We start from the raw sequence: 15,337 nt of genomic DNA, 5'->3' as shown, positions 1-15,337 counted from the left end.
ATAGCTTCTACTTCCAGCCAGCAGCAGCCGTTCCATCTTCCCAGCCGGTTCAAGCAAGACCCTTCATTGCAGCCCTCCTTGCATAGCTTCAGCCACGTCATCCTCCAGCTCCAGCCGGCATCCTCTTCGCAGCTGCAGCAACAAGTGTAGCCGTCATTCGCTGTAACCACCAGCTTCAACCACGGCTCCAACACGCAATCATCTCCAAGGTGCAAATAGTCTTCAATGCCACCACCCACACCTCTTGTTTCGGCTTCACCATAGCAGCAAGCTGCTACCTTCCTCGAAGCAAACCAGCCCCGATTCCAAGACCCCAGCCCATCAAGGAAGCATTCGCCTTTATTGTAGCGAGGATACAAGGTGAAACTCCCTTCGCACCAACTGGAATCCCACACTAGTTTCTTTCTTTTCTTTATGCAATTGAAACATATGTCTATGTGTTTGGACTAAACAAGTGATGAGGTCCATCCACTTAATGGATTGGATCTCTCACTTTGAGAGTCAAAAGCAAGAAAAAGAGTGATTCATGCTCCCTTTTGAGTGTTTTTTTTTTTATTTAATTTTTATATTCCACGCAGTTCTTTTGATGACATTTATAGATTGATTTCATTTTCGTTTTGTCCATGTTAAGTAGAATTGTTAAGTCCATAGGTTTCCATGTCTACGTTAAGTCCAGTTATAATTCCATGTAGATGTCTTTATTCAAAAATGCTGGAAATTTTACTGTATGTAAGTTTTTCTATCTGTGATGTATTGCCAAAAATTTGATGCAATTTGGGTTTTGGAACCCCTTCTAGCAAATCAAACCTTAAACTGAGATTTCTGTTCTCCAGAAATTTCAATTTCTGATTTAGCAGAAAAGAACCTCCGGCACCACCTTGTGAGAGAGTCGAATCATTCTCCAAAAATCACAGTAGATTCACAATCGAATCTACTAATGATCTGGAAATTTTGAAGTTTTTCTAGTTAGTTTTGACCTCTGTAAAAAATCGGATTTCCCTGACCCCTGGGAAAATCTCGATTTTCCTTTGTCAGGGTATAGACAGACCCTAATGCATCAAGTACGCCAAATCTGTAACCCGTTTGCAAAAACTTTCAACATGAAAGTTTTTTATAACATAACTTCCTGTCATTTCCCAAAATTTGGGAATTTTTGGATCTGTTTCATTATTTTTCCAGGATTTTCCCTTTCTGTCTAACAGATTCCAATGTCCAGAAATTCCAGAGATTTAGGTCTCTGATAATAGTGTGGTCTTTTCCAAACCGTAACTCAAATCCCAATGGTGACAAAATATCAAATCTTCCTCTGTTTGTCAGGGACATTTTCCCACAATTTCAGCCATTTTCCCATCTGTATGACATTTTTACCACATTTTCTACCGAAACCTGTCTGTTTCCTTCATTTACTAGAGTCGCCGGATTCCGATCCGACTTGCCGGAGTGGTACAGCTCCGACCATAGGTCAAAACCAGAAAGTGTAAAAGGAAAAAATCTTTGCCTTACTGTCCTTTGTCATACCATAAAATTTTGGAAATTTTAATGGAAGTTTGATATCCTAAATCCCCTTTAGAATCAATATTTTAGGCAAAAATCATGAAATTTAGGGTTTTTATTTGAATTTCCATATTTAAAAATACAAAAAAAATAGATTTTCGAGCTCCATTCTATTTTAGGGTTATTTTAGGTGTCCATGCCAAATTTGGTTTAATTCCAAGTTCATTTGCTCTATGTGTTAGTTTATCTTTAAATTCAGAAGCGAAAATCAAGCGAAAATCAGGTTAAATTCGATATTTTATGATATTTTCGCCATTTTAGGGATTTTATCATGTACATAAGCATGTAGAATCATATTAGGGTTAATTTTAATCTCCTTTTCATTTCATATTTTTCAATTTTGCAAAATTTATTTCAGAAAACCCTGGTTTCAAGGCCATAGTCTTGTTATCGGGGGTATTTTGGTCATTTTGACCTAAATTTCGAAATTTCAATTTCTAATTCTCCAAAATTTCATGCATATCATCATATTTCATCATATTATGTTTGATTTATTTCATTTGATTTTCAAATTTCCAAAATTTACAAAAAAATCTTTCAGAAAACCCTGATTTCAAGGTCATCAGGGGTATTTTGGTCATTTTGACCCCAATTTCGAATTTTCAAGTTTATTTTCGAAATTTATTCATTATTCATCATGTTTATATCAAAGGGGGTATGATTTTGGGTTTATATCTGAATAATATCCGATAATTTCCCATATTTTCGGATAAATTCAGAAAAACCTACATTTTTATGCTAACCTTGTTTTCTAGTTTTGCAGGAACATTCAAGAAGAAGACTTAGATTTTATTTATTTTATTTCAATTCAATGTAAAAATCAATGTAATATTTGGAATAAGAGTTACATTTCTGCTTAGAATAGGGTTGCATTGCATATAGTTTAATTTATGCAAATTTCAATATGTGATGTATGATTCATGCATATTATTTCAAATTCATTATGGTTTACACGAATGGCACGTGCACAAGCTTTTATGGAGTTTATAAACTCGGTGGGATTCGTATTTATGGCCATAGTCAGAATACGAAGAAAACCAAGATTTATGATCTTTATATCAGCCACATTCAGCCTACACTCTTAGGCTAACTTCAAAAATGCACTGCATTTCTCAAAGTTTTAAAAGGATTTCCCAATTCCTTAATGAAATTCCCTTTTCAAATTCATATCCATTCATTCATATTATTCAAATTGCATTATTCTCAAATTCTTTTTCTAATTTCAATTAAAAAAAAATCTATTTTCTCAAGAATTTCCAAGTCTTTCTCAGGATCTGATTTTCTCAAAATCCTAAGTTTTCAAATGACATTTCAAAGCATTTCCCAAGTTCAAATCAAGATTTTCCTATGTTTTCGAATTCTCAAATTTCAAAATCCCAAGTTTTCAGAAATTCATTTTCTCATATTTTCCAGTTTTCTTGAGAATTCATTTTCCATTTCAAAAGTCATTTTCCAATGAATTTCTTAGATTTTCTTAGAATTCTCAAATCCATTTTCTCAGAAAAGCAATTCCAAATTTCAAAATCGATTTTCCAAAGTTCAAGTTTTCCTGAGAAATCACTTTCCAATGCAAATTTTTGATTTCCAATGAAATTCAATGATTTTCCCAAGGATTCAATTTCAAGTACTTTTCCAATCATTTTTCCAGCATATTTCAATTTTCCAAAGCAAACATCATATTTTTTTTTAAACTTGCATTATTTTCAAAATTCCATAGCACAAGCCTGATTCTTTGTGCATTCTAGGAAAATAGAGCATAATTTAGCTATTTGAGTCAAATTAAAGCACGTAATTGATCCTTGGTTCAATTACCCCTGGTAAAGGCGCCAGGAACGGTTGAACCTCGTACCGACAGGCGGATCCCATTCTACGGAATTTTCCCGCAAATTTTTAAAACGGAGGCGAGTAATTTTTAAAACCAATTTCAAAGCTTTGGTCGAGTTTGACTCGTGGAATTCGTTTCTCTCTCGCAAGGGAGGGGAAAAATTTTTGCGATGATAACAGAAGTGAGAACTTGATGCCCGTCTTTGAAACATCCTGACACCAATTTTAAATCCCTCTTAAGGACTTGATTCCTTCCCTTCTTTGAGAGCATGAACTCTCAGATTGCACACTTCCCTATGTCCCCACTGTCCCACCATAGACAGTCCCATTTCGGTTCGAGGTCGAACCACCAATCATTTTCTCGCAAAAGGCAATTTCAAAAGCTGATTTTAGTCTCAGCAACGAGACGCCCAAAACCAATCCCTTTTCAAGCTTTAGGGACCCCATTTTCCTTCCTTTTGCAAAACCCTTGTCGGATTTACTGTGCAAAATCCGAAGGTTCCATCATGGTCTCTTCCTTCGAGGATTCTATTCATTTTCCACCCGATCAGGATAAGGGTACAAACCTGAGCCTCAATCAAAGAGGTATTTCATTTTCCGCCCAATCAGGTTAAGGGTACAAACCTGAGCCTCAACCAATGAGGTATTTCATTTTCCACCCGATCAGGATAAGGGTACAAACCTGAGCCTCAATCAAAGAGGTATTTCATTTTCCGCCCGATCAGGATAAGGGTACAAACCTGAGCCTCAATCAAAGAGATATTTCATCTTCCACCTGATCAGGATAAGGGTACAAACCTGAGCCTCAATCAAAGAGGTATTTCATTTTCCGCCCGATCAGGATAAGGGTACAAACCTGAGCCTCAATCAAAGAGGTATTTCATCTTCCGCCCGATCAGGATAAGGGTACAAACCTGAGCCTCAACCAAAGAGGTATTTCATTTTCCGCCCGATCAGGATAAGGGTACAAACCTGAGCCTCTGTCGATGAGGTATTTCATTTTCCGCCCGATCAGGATAAGGGTACAAACCTGAGACTCAATCAAAGAGGTATTTCATCTTCCGCCCGATCAGGTTAAGGGTACAAACCTGAGTCTCATTTCGATGAGATATTCCATTCCCCAATCAGGTTAAGGGTCAAACCTGAGCTTCGTTCCATGCGAGGTATTTTTGTCCCATCCAAGTCAAGGGCATAAACCCGAACTTCGCTCTCATAGAGCAAATCTTTCATCTTCATTCTTCGTTCCATATCTACCATCTTCCTCGGGCTAATTTCTTCACACCCAGTCAGATCCTTCTAACTGGGGCATTTTTTTATGTATAGCCCAAATTTGGTGTGTTTTTCTTTGCCACTAAGCTCGGCCATGAGCCGGCTTAGTAGCAAAGAGGGGCATCTGTAAACACCCCAAATTTTCACTCACCTCCCCTACATTTCCACCAAGCATCAACATCCAGCCTCTGAAATCGCTGGAGGGCAAAATGGTCATTTTCTGAGCCCGGACCTTGCAAAAGTCCAAATTTCATCTGAAACTCTCAATTTTCTCTATTTTTATCTCAGATATTCAAGATTTTACTCCTGACAGGAGACAGACATCTCCAAGTCTTGGTTCAAGGTTGCATTGCATAAGACATGACATTGCATATCATTGCATGAGCATTTCAAATCACTGCACTGCACAGCATGTCATTTCGAGGTCCAGAACTCTTGATTTCAAAATTTTCAATCCAGATTAGAATTTTAACTCTTTTCAAAATTGATTTCAAAACCCTGGGTCTTCAAGGTTATCAATTCTTCCCATATTACCCCCAGGGCCCTGAATTTCAAAATATTTCCTCAAGAAAACAATCTGGATAATTTTCAATAAATTTCAACTCAGATTTTGCCTTTTGTCAGCTATTTCAACTATCCTCTTTTTACAAAATTGCCCTACAAGGGCCAACTCTTTCCAAAAATTCCTGTTTTACCAATTAGTTCAGATTTTATGAAAATTCCAAAAAGAAGTTGTGGTTTTATCCTTATTTCAATAAAGAAGCAATGTGGGACCCACACTGAGGTGGTGTCACACAAGCTTTTATTTTGAAAATTTGAATTTTGAAAAACCCAAAAATATAGGAGCCTTGTCCCCTGGATTGGCGCCACTTGTCATTTCTCTCTCCTTCCATTTACATGCCACGTGTCAGCATAGGGTTCACCTAGAGTCGGTGCCACATGTCACCCTCCCTCTTCTGCCACGTGTCAGTGTGGGGCTACCTTAAGAAGCCGCCACATGTCTGCCATGTGTCAGTATCCATCCTGCGCCATGTGTCATTGCAGAGACTACCAGGAGATGCCAAGTGTCATAGGTTGTCCTGACTAGAAAAGTGGAGCTTGTCTCCTCTGAGGTGGCGCCACTTGGAGTGTGTCTCCTGCAGAGGACACGTGTCAACCTCTCCCTCCTTCTAGAAAAGTAGCCTGACACATGTCTCTCCCTACTTTTCTCAGAAAAGTAGGAGACACATGTCACTCCTAGACTCATCCAGAAAAAGTAAGCTTGTCTCCTCTGAGGTGGCGCCATCTGGAGTGTGTCTCCTGCAGAGGACACGTGGCAAGCTCTCATTTCCTCAGAAAAAGCAAGTGCCATGTGTCATTTCCTGCTTTCTTTAGAAAAATTAGAATTCAAAAGTTCAAAACTCCTCATAGGTGGCACAAATCCTGAACTTCTACCTTTTTCATCTTGTCTGAGATGGCGCCACATGGCTTGGCCCACCTTCTCATCCCTCTGCCACGTGTCATCTTCTGCTTCTTTCAGAAAAAGAAGGTGACACATGTCTCCTTCTCACTCCTTCAGAAAAAGTAGAGGACACATGTCCTCTCCCTACCTTTTTCAGAAAAGTAGGAGACACATGTCACTGCCCTCTTTTTCCTCCCTCTTGCCACATGGCATTGTAGGAGCCACCCTGAGGTGGCGCCACATGTCCATCTTCCATTCCTCCAGGGCCAACCTCCATTTGAAATTCGAATTCTCCTCTGAGGTGGCGCCATCTGAAGAACCTCCTCCAGCAGGCTGACACTTGAAACCATCCTGGACTGCCACATGTTCAGATCTCCTTTCTCCAGAAAAGGTAGAATTCAAATTCCTCTGAGGTGGCGCCTTCTGAGCCCACTGCTCTGACCTTCTGACATGTGTCAAACACCTTTTGAGGTGGCACCATTCCAGGACTCCACTTGGCTCCATTTTTATTTTTTATTTTATTTTTAATAAAGGTAGCCCACCATGAGGTGGCGCCACCTGAGGACTCCCTACAAAAAGTGAATTTGAAATTCAAACTCCAAGAGAGCACCCTCTGAGGTGGCGCCATCTGGGAGTTCCCTGCAGAGAGAATCAAGCAAACTTTTGAAAAATTCCAAATTCCCCTGCTGAGGTGTCTCACCCACAAAATTTCCATTTTTTTCTATTTTTCTCAAAAATTAAAACACCTTTTGAGGTGGCGCCACCTGAGGGCTCCCTGCAAAAGACAAATTCGAATTTCAAACCCCTCAGATGGCACCCCCTGAGATGGCGCCACATGGAGGGCTCAGATTGAACCTGTTTGAATTTCAAAAAATTTCAGAAAATTTATAAAAACAAGGGCTCACGCCCAGCCTAGAGGAGATCATTTTTTTTAGCTCTTGTGAACTTGGAAAATTCGACCTAGCCTTCCTAGAATCAGATTTTGAACTGTGGAAATCGTGCCCCCTTTGGCGCATTGAAGAAGGTGGAGTAGAGCTCGTGCTGTGGCCAATTCGATTCCAACAGAGGTTGATTTTTGTGAACCATCTGAAGCCCGGAGCGAAGAACGAAGGAAGCTCGTGATAGCCGCCCCTTTCAAGAGCTCCTACGCTGCGTAACGAAACAAGGTGCACTTCTTTTCAAATTGATTTGATTCTATAATTCGAATCGGGAGTCGTTTGAAGAAAGAGCTCATCCGAGGGATGGATTGAGCTATTCTCATAAAACGACATATATCAAATGTTTCATTATGCTTCCTTGATGATTTTTAACATTCATGTAGTTAGCTAGGTTTAATTTGCATTTTATTTCATTCATTTAGCACATTTCATGAATTAATTAAGATTAATTTAGCATTTATTTCAATTCTGCTTACTTTCAGTAGGTCTCTGTTTTTGTCAGTCAGTCCACACGTCATTTGATGCATTTATTTTTTATTAAAAATCTCAAAAAAATCACAAAATGCGCCCTTAGGTGTCCCTAAAATTTTGCCAAAAATTCGGAGGCATTTGAATTTGTTTACTGCGGTAAACATTCAAAATGGCAAGTCGGGTTGTTTTACCCGGGATGCGTTTTGAAAATCATTTGCCGACTTGTCAAATCAAGATATCCCTCATGGAAGATCCGATTCTCGATCCTAAAAATGTTATGAACTCGGGAGAATGTCTAGTTTTTAATATGATGTTTTCAGAATTTTCTGATTTTGTTGTATATCTGACAAAAATCCGAAAGTTCGGGACACGTGTCAGAGCCTAATTTGGGCCTTTGAGATCTTGGATCGACTTAGGGCTATGGTTTCTCTTTGTGTGTTGCTCCAAATCCGAAACTGTAAAAAGTGAAAGTGGTGTCCGAGATGTCTTCTGTTAGCATCTGAAAGCTTGTAATTTTTACAATAGTGTTGACCCCTGATTCGGATTTTTCTTGTCAGTCCCCTGTTTTGCTACATTTGTCTATTCTGTTAGTTTAGGCAAGAATAGTTATATTTTTATCTGTGTTTTCGTTGATCAAATGCCAAAGTCATAAACATGAAAGTTGTTCATGTAGGTGTCGTGCATAGCTCTGATTAATTGAATAAATTTCCATAACTGTTTTATATTTTTTTGACATTTTACATCAGATTAGTGTGATTTTTACCTCTGTCAGAACTAAATCCCTGTTATTGAACTCACCATGGCTCAAATCCCGAGGCTGTAAAAACCAAAAATGTTCCATTTTGGGTCTTTTAGCAGTCTGAAAAATATTAGAAGTTTCCATTGTATAAATCTTGCATTATCATATTAGGCATTGCATTTGGTTCGGATCCATAGGCAAAATCCACCATTTTAGGACTTTCTTTGAATTTTGGCATTTAAATCATATCATTTCATGATTTTTAGCATTCTAGGTTGTTTATCAGAGTAAGTAGATGCTTCATACCGAATTTGGTGCAATTTGGAATCCATTTGAGGTTCGGATTAGCCGTAATACCAAAACAGGGTCCCGCAGGACCCGGATCCAAGTGAAAAACAAGCGAAATTCGCTATTTTGGCTAAATTTCAAAATGTCAAATTCTGATTTTACAGTCATAATATGTTTGGCAGCATGTCATCATGCCTCCTACTGCGTTTTGTCATCATTGGATTCAATTTGAATTTCAAAATCTCAATTTTACCTAGTTTTCCTTCAAAAAACCCTGATTTTAAAGATGTAACTTTAATTTTAGGGGTATTTTGGTCATTTTGACCACCATTTCCGTCCAATAATTTCATAATATTATTGGAAAATCTTGGAAAAACCCACATATTTGAGCTAACCTTATTTCAAGTTTGGCAGGGACAGTCAAAAGAAGGAGCTGAAGTCTGCAAATTTCTTTTATTTCCTTTATTTAGTGATGTAATAATGTAAATTTTGGAATAAGAGAGTTAATTTCCTGCTTAGACTAGGATGCATATCATATAGTTTGAATTTATGCAAATATCCTGCTTATGTGATGCATACATCTTATTTCAAAAAGCACTATGGATGTTCACGAATGGCACGCGCACCAACTCTTAGGGAGTTGACGGACTCGGTGGGATCCATATTTACGGCCCTAGTCGGAATATGGACGAAACCCATATCCATCATCTTTCTACTAGTCACATTGAGCCTACACTCTTAGGCTATCTTGAAAATGCACATCATATTTCCAATGTTTTCAAAATCTTGTGCATTAAATCAATTAAACTCGGAACATATTCATGGCCACAGTCAGAATATGTGAAGGATTTACTTTGACTTAATACACATTTTTCCAACAAATTTCCCTAGAAAACCTTTCAAAGTGCATTCTTTCATTCATATCATTTGCATCATGAAATCATTGGTTTTCTTATGATTTTCTTAAGAAAATTTCATTCTCAAGAAATCGATTTCTCAAGAAACTCTAAGAATCTTTCAAAATCGGTTTTCCAAAGACAAGTTTCTCCACAGTTTTCCCTGGAAAAGGTCATTTTCCCAAGATTTTCAAGAGAAGTCGCTTACCTTTTTCAAAGTCAAAATCGATTTTCCAAGTATTCCAAGATTAAGATTCTCAGGATTTTAATTTCCCAAGCTTCAATTTTCCTTTTCCACAAGGGTTTTCCAATGAATTTCTATTATTTTCCTAAGAAAATTCTCAAAGTCCAAGTTTTCCTAAGAAGTGTTTCCCTTTTCAAAGGTTCACCCTTTTCTCAAGAATCACTTCCATTTTCTCAGGACTTCCAATCATTCATGATTTTTCCAAGTCTTTATAAACTTTCTCAAGATTTCAAATCTTTTCATCTGAGTTTCCTGAGAAATTTACTCTTTTCCTGAGAAATCTTTTCAACTTCAAATATTTTTCAAGCATACATCATGTTTTCCCAAGTTGCATTTTCCAAATCTCATAGCACATGCCTAAATTCTCTGTGCATTTAGGATAGAACATGATTTTGATGATTTAACTAAGTCAAGCACAATTTTGGTCCTTGGTTCGATTACCCCTGTTAAATGCGGCAGGAACGGTCGAACCTCGTACCGACAGGTCGAGCCCCATCCCATGGATTTTCCCGCAATTTTCAAAACGGAGGCGAGTATTTCAAAACAATTTCCAAAATCCGGTCAAGTTTGAAGCGCGAAAGCGTTTCCTCTTTCTCTCTTCTGCAAGGAAGGGAAGACGGGGAAAAATTTTGCGACGATACCAGATGCAAGGGGCATTTACCACTCTCCCTCTTGCGACAAGAGTTCAGTTGGGAGCTCGCGATACACCTTCGTCTAAGGAGAGGGATACCTCACAAGGATCCTGATTCTTCGTGTGCGCAGTCCTGCAGAGTCGACTTGAGATTTCAGAGAGCTGCGCAAAAGCATCGAAGACTGCTCCAAATCGAAGCATTTGGAAGGATGTGACTGGCTGGTTCTACTCGCCTTTTTGGCATATCTCGGGTGATCCCGAATTGGGGGTTCGAGCGAACTTCTTAGCGGGTGTTCTGTTGAGAAACACGTATCCTGTCTATCGAGGCCGGTATCAAGTCATGCGAGACATGTAGATACCCCGATAACGGATGTGATTCGAGATAATCACATGCATCATGTTGGCACAAGGTATTGTTGTTTCAAAAGATAGAGTAAAGTTGATAAACTTTACATCTTTGTGAAACACTCCTGTTGAGGCTTCTATTGACGAGCTATATCCTCTTCATCCTAGAGTACTTGTAGTCATGCACGACTTGTCTAGTACTGCGATGATCGGATGAGACGGTCGTGCGACCTCGAACAATGCTAAATGCAAACTGTTGTAATCACAAAAATGGCCTCACATTCGTCTTCACAGGCAAGATGCTCGAGTGGTTTAAATACCACAACATAGAATGGGTCGTTAGTTAAGCAACCCCTAACGTACCTATTCGCTTCTTTGTGTCTGTCAAGGGAGAGGACAGAGTAGTAAAAACTCCAATGGACAGGTTGTTAACAACCACCCTACGGGCAACGATCCGGCCTCCCCAGTCATTGGAGTTAGGGGAAAGGGGCTACATTAGTTAGCTCAACACTTCTGCAGAAGTTGGATGCGTCCGTGGCACAGCCTCCTTTGGGGAATCCTCTCTCGGCTAAAGCCGTCCCTTTGGAGCGAACTCAACTAGCTATTTGGCTTATTGAAAATACATAGAATAACAGACGCCCGAACTAGTCTCAGTTGGTTCTACGTTTTGCCTGCGCGTACCCGCAGGTTCGTAATTATCGAAACATAAGGTCTGTTCACACTGGTCGTTGAGTCGTGAGCTTCGCTTGCACTACTGCTTCTCTTGCACTACTGATTCGCTTGCACTACTGCTTCGCCTGCACTACTGCTTCGCCTGCACTACTAATTCGCTTGCTTGCTCGATAATTCAATATGCTACTCGTTGAGTTATGCACGCCTGTCAAGGCGTTACTCTAGTTGGTTAAACTGCTTACGCAGTTCTTTGCGGAGTAATAAGGAGTTTCTCATACTAGTTAAATGCTTATAATAGTAGCATTATGCCAGTTGCTACATATTAGCATATGACTCGCTTTATCCCTTGGTCGAACTGTTTGGTGCTTATTGTAGCGTAGCACTTGTTGGCTTGCATCTCTTATGATTGATGTGATTGCATACAGCTCGTAATCTACGAACTGGTGGCAACTAGGATTGATGTGGTCGCTTGTCTTATAAGCTGCTTACATATTGTGATATAACTGTCGTCATATGATTGCTTATGAATGACTTGTGATGTAATGGTTTATGCCTTACAACTAATTTAATTACTTGTCGATGGACTGAGCTATTTTATGGTAATTATATGCTTTACGAGCATTGTTATGAGTGTTTGTCTTATTCAGTTGTTTTGTTTGGCTGACGGGTAGAGTTAGCTACCCTTCGCCCATAGAATCAACTGAATTGCCATATCTGCGCGTTCTCATGTGTCGTTTACACATGCTTTGAGGGCCTATTTGAGGATTGCAATATTCCTTGTGGCAATCATACGATGCGTAGGATTATATGCTTTTGCGTGAAGTGATACGATGCATATTGCTGATATACATGCTTGTGCCCATATTGTGGCTACTGACATCGAGAGCAGTCAACTGTTCGAAGCAGTCGATTGTATAGATGCGCGTATCACCGAGTAGGGTGTTTGTCGAGCACCTGATCTCCAAAGGATTATCTGCGAGGGCGTGTATGATCAAGACCAACTACCCGGCTAGAGTGGGAGATCTTTGTGAGGAGGTACACCGTCCACGAACGGGTAGCTGCAAAGACGGTGAACTCCTGTGAGGAAGTGTATGGTCCAAGACCAGGTATACCATCTAGGGCGGAATTCCTTGTGAGGTTATACATTTCCCAGACCAGGTGATCCGGGCGTTGATCTTGTTGTTTGTATTAGTGGCTATCGACCCTGAGAGCGGTCATTTGTGTGGATGCGTGTATCACAATGATTTTCATTGGATATGGCATTTGTTAGGGACTAATCCCCCAAAGGTTTCGCTATGAGGTTATACTTTTCCCAGATCAAGTGACCCGACTAGAGTGGGAGATCTCTGTGAGGATGTAGAATATCCACGAACGGGTAGCCGCAAAGACGGTGAACTCCTGTGAGGAAGTGTAGGGTCCAAGATCAGTTATACCCTCTAGGGCGGTAATTCCTTGTCAGGTCGTATATCTCTCGGACCAAATGATCCGACGTGGATCTTGTGTTTTTGCTTACCATAAAAAGTTATGGTGAGCTGTGACGACCTTCTGAGATTGTTTGTGATAGCCAACTATGAATTCATACTTTCGGCTTTCTGTTTAAGCATGATTACATGCTTGACTCAGGTGTGAGAATCAGATCGTTAGCAATTTGAGTTAGCGATCATGTTTTGGACCTTCTACGGAAGGGTGAGCTTTTCTAAGAAGGTATGACGCCTTAGTGCGTCATAACCGGTGACGGTTAGCCGCGTAAGACTTTGAGAGATGAGAACAGGTTAAGGTTGTTCAGGACAACGCGTTTGTTAGAAGTAGTGAGCGACAAACGATGTCCTGATGGTGATTAGATGTTGTGACCTCGTTCTAGGAACGAGAACAAGCTAGTTGCGTGGTGGTTCACAGCCTATGATCAATTGAATCGTATGCTGTGTTTGTCAGTTGTACTGCTTACTTGCTTTGAACTGCTTACTTGCTTTGAACTGCTCACTGTTTGCACTACTTACGTGTTTGCACTATTCACCTGCTTGCATTGCTTACCTGTTTAACTGCATATCTGCTTTAAACTGCGTAGCCTACTGAATTAAAAATACTTAATTTTGTTTCCTGTTAGTCTCTCTTATGCACCTACTAGTTTTTCGCGAAACTAACCTATTCTATGGCTACAGGTGATTATTAGGTACACTACAGGCGATGGCGCGATTGCAAGATGGCTTCAAGACTTCTTCTTCCTGCTCTTAGCTCGCGTTCTGGATGCTTGGGTTTGTATCAGATTTTCCCTTAGGATATCCGAATCTTGTCAGTTTTGGTTGTTTTATCTAACGTGCCCAAACTTGTCAGCTTGCCTTATGATTTATCAAAGAAAAATCTTCTGCTGATTTCATAAACAAACTCTGAAGGAAAGAGATATTTCTAGTCTCTTGCCTATTTTTCTGAAAAGGTTCGCAAGCTTGAAATTTGGGGCGTTACAGGTAATGTCGATATAAGTATGACCATCTGTGTATATATAGCATCCTCCTTTCAACATTTACCTAGAAATAGCTGTGTTAATATTGTCATATATTCTTCATATATATGCCTATAGTTTCTTGATTCTACACTTATTCATTCCTTCTACTGGTTTGAATTTTGTAGGGAATATATAAGGAAATATTGTCGTCCTTTTGAGATTAGGAAATTTGTAGTTTCAATTACATTAAATGTTGTAATAACTAGATATAATAAGAACCCCTTTATTTATTTATTTATTTTTTCCTAGATTAGGATGTATGAGCATCTCTTTCAAGGAAATTACTTGTTCCATGTTGTTTCTTTTTTATTTTCTCAAAATTTCACAAGGAACCGCTGTAATTTTTTTTTCTCTCTCTTTGTTATGGTAGTTCATTTAGAACTATCATAATTATCATTCTTTATCATTCTTTTACAATGGATCACCAAAGGCCACCATGGCCCTTCATTTCCATAGTGGTTTGTCACAGGCTGCTATGGCCATTGTATTTCACGATGGTTCATCTTGGATCATCCTGGCCCTTGCCTTCACTCGTTAAATATAAATGTTCATTTAATTATGGCATTGTCTATATATATATATATATATATATATATATATACATATGTACATTTTCTAACAAATGCAGGCTAGGCCATATGCCTTTCTCATTCAAAAAAGAGTAAAGCATCTTGTGTAAGATTTGGAATAGTCATTTACATTATTTCCCTTTTGTGTTAATTCTATTTTGCAGGAACATAAGAAAAGCTTGAATTAGAAATTGTTGATGTCTTCAAATTCCAATATTGTAATAAGCTAGATATTAATGTAAATAACATTTGTTTCATTATTTTCCTTTATTTCTGAAAATTCACAAATAGGAACACAAATGGCACGTGCACCTTTCTAATAGGAGGTAATTAATCCTAAGTTGATGATTTACATCAATGGCTATAGACAGGATATGAACAAAACTTAGGATTTTCATCTTTTATAGAATAACATTGGATCCACACTAGATCCTCTTAAAAAATCATCATATTTTCAAATATTTTCTTCTTTTATTAGAGTTTAATTTAAAATTGGCTCAAAATATATATCAATGGTCATAGTCAGGATATATTGAGAGTTAATTTCATGTTAAACTCTATAAAAGCACTAAAATATATTTCATTCTTCACCCGAATTCAAATAGGATTGTTATATAATATATTCAATGACCATAGTCAGGGATATATTATATCTTCAAATCCTACTTACATTCGTTTAAAGAATGAAGTATGATTTTAAAATCAAGTTTCAAAATTCTTTTCATTCATCATTTAAGATAGAACAACATCATATTTTCAAAATTCTTTTCCAAAATCCAAGTAATCTTGAATATCTTTCTTCAATTTCTATTTCAAATTCATCAATTCTATCTCATTTTCAAAATCCGATTTCAAAGTCCAATTCGACTTTGAAATTTCAAATTCATTTTATATTCAAAACCCCAATCAAACTCAAAGTTCAAATTAACTTTGAAAATTCTTGATTCATCTTCTAA

The sequence above is a fragment of the Nuphar pumila genome, chromosome 11 (genome assembly GCF_984573655.1).
Source record: "Nuphar pumila chromosome 11, dmNupPumi1.hap1.1, whole genome shotgun sequence".
NCBI classification, from domain to species: Eukaryota; Viridiplantae; Streptophyta; class Magnoliopsida; order Nymphaeales; family Nymphaeaceae; genus Nuphar; species Nuphar pumila.
This window is presented reverse-complemented; position numbering follows the sequence as displayed.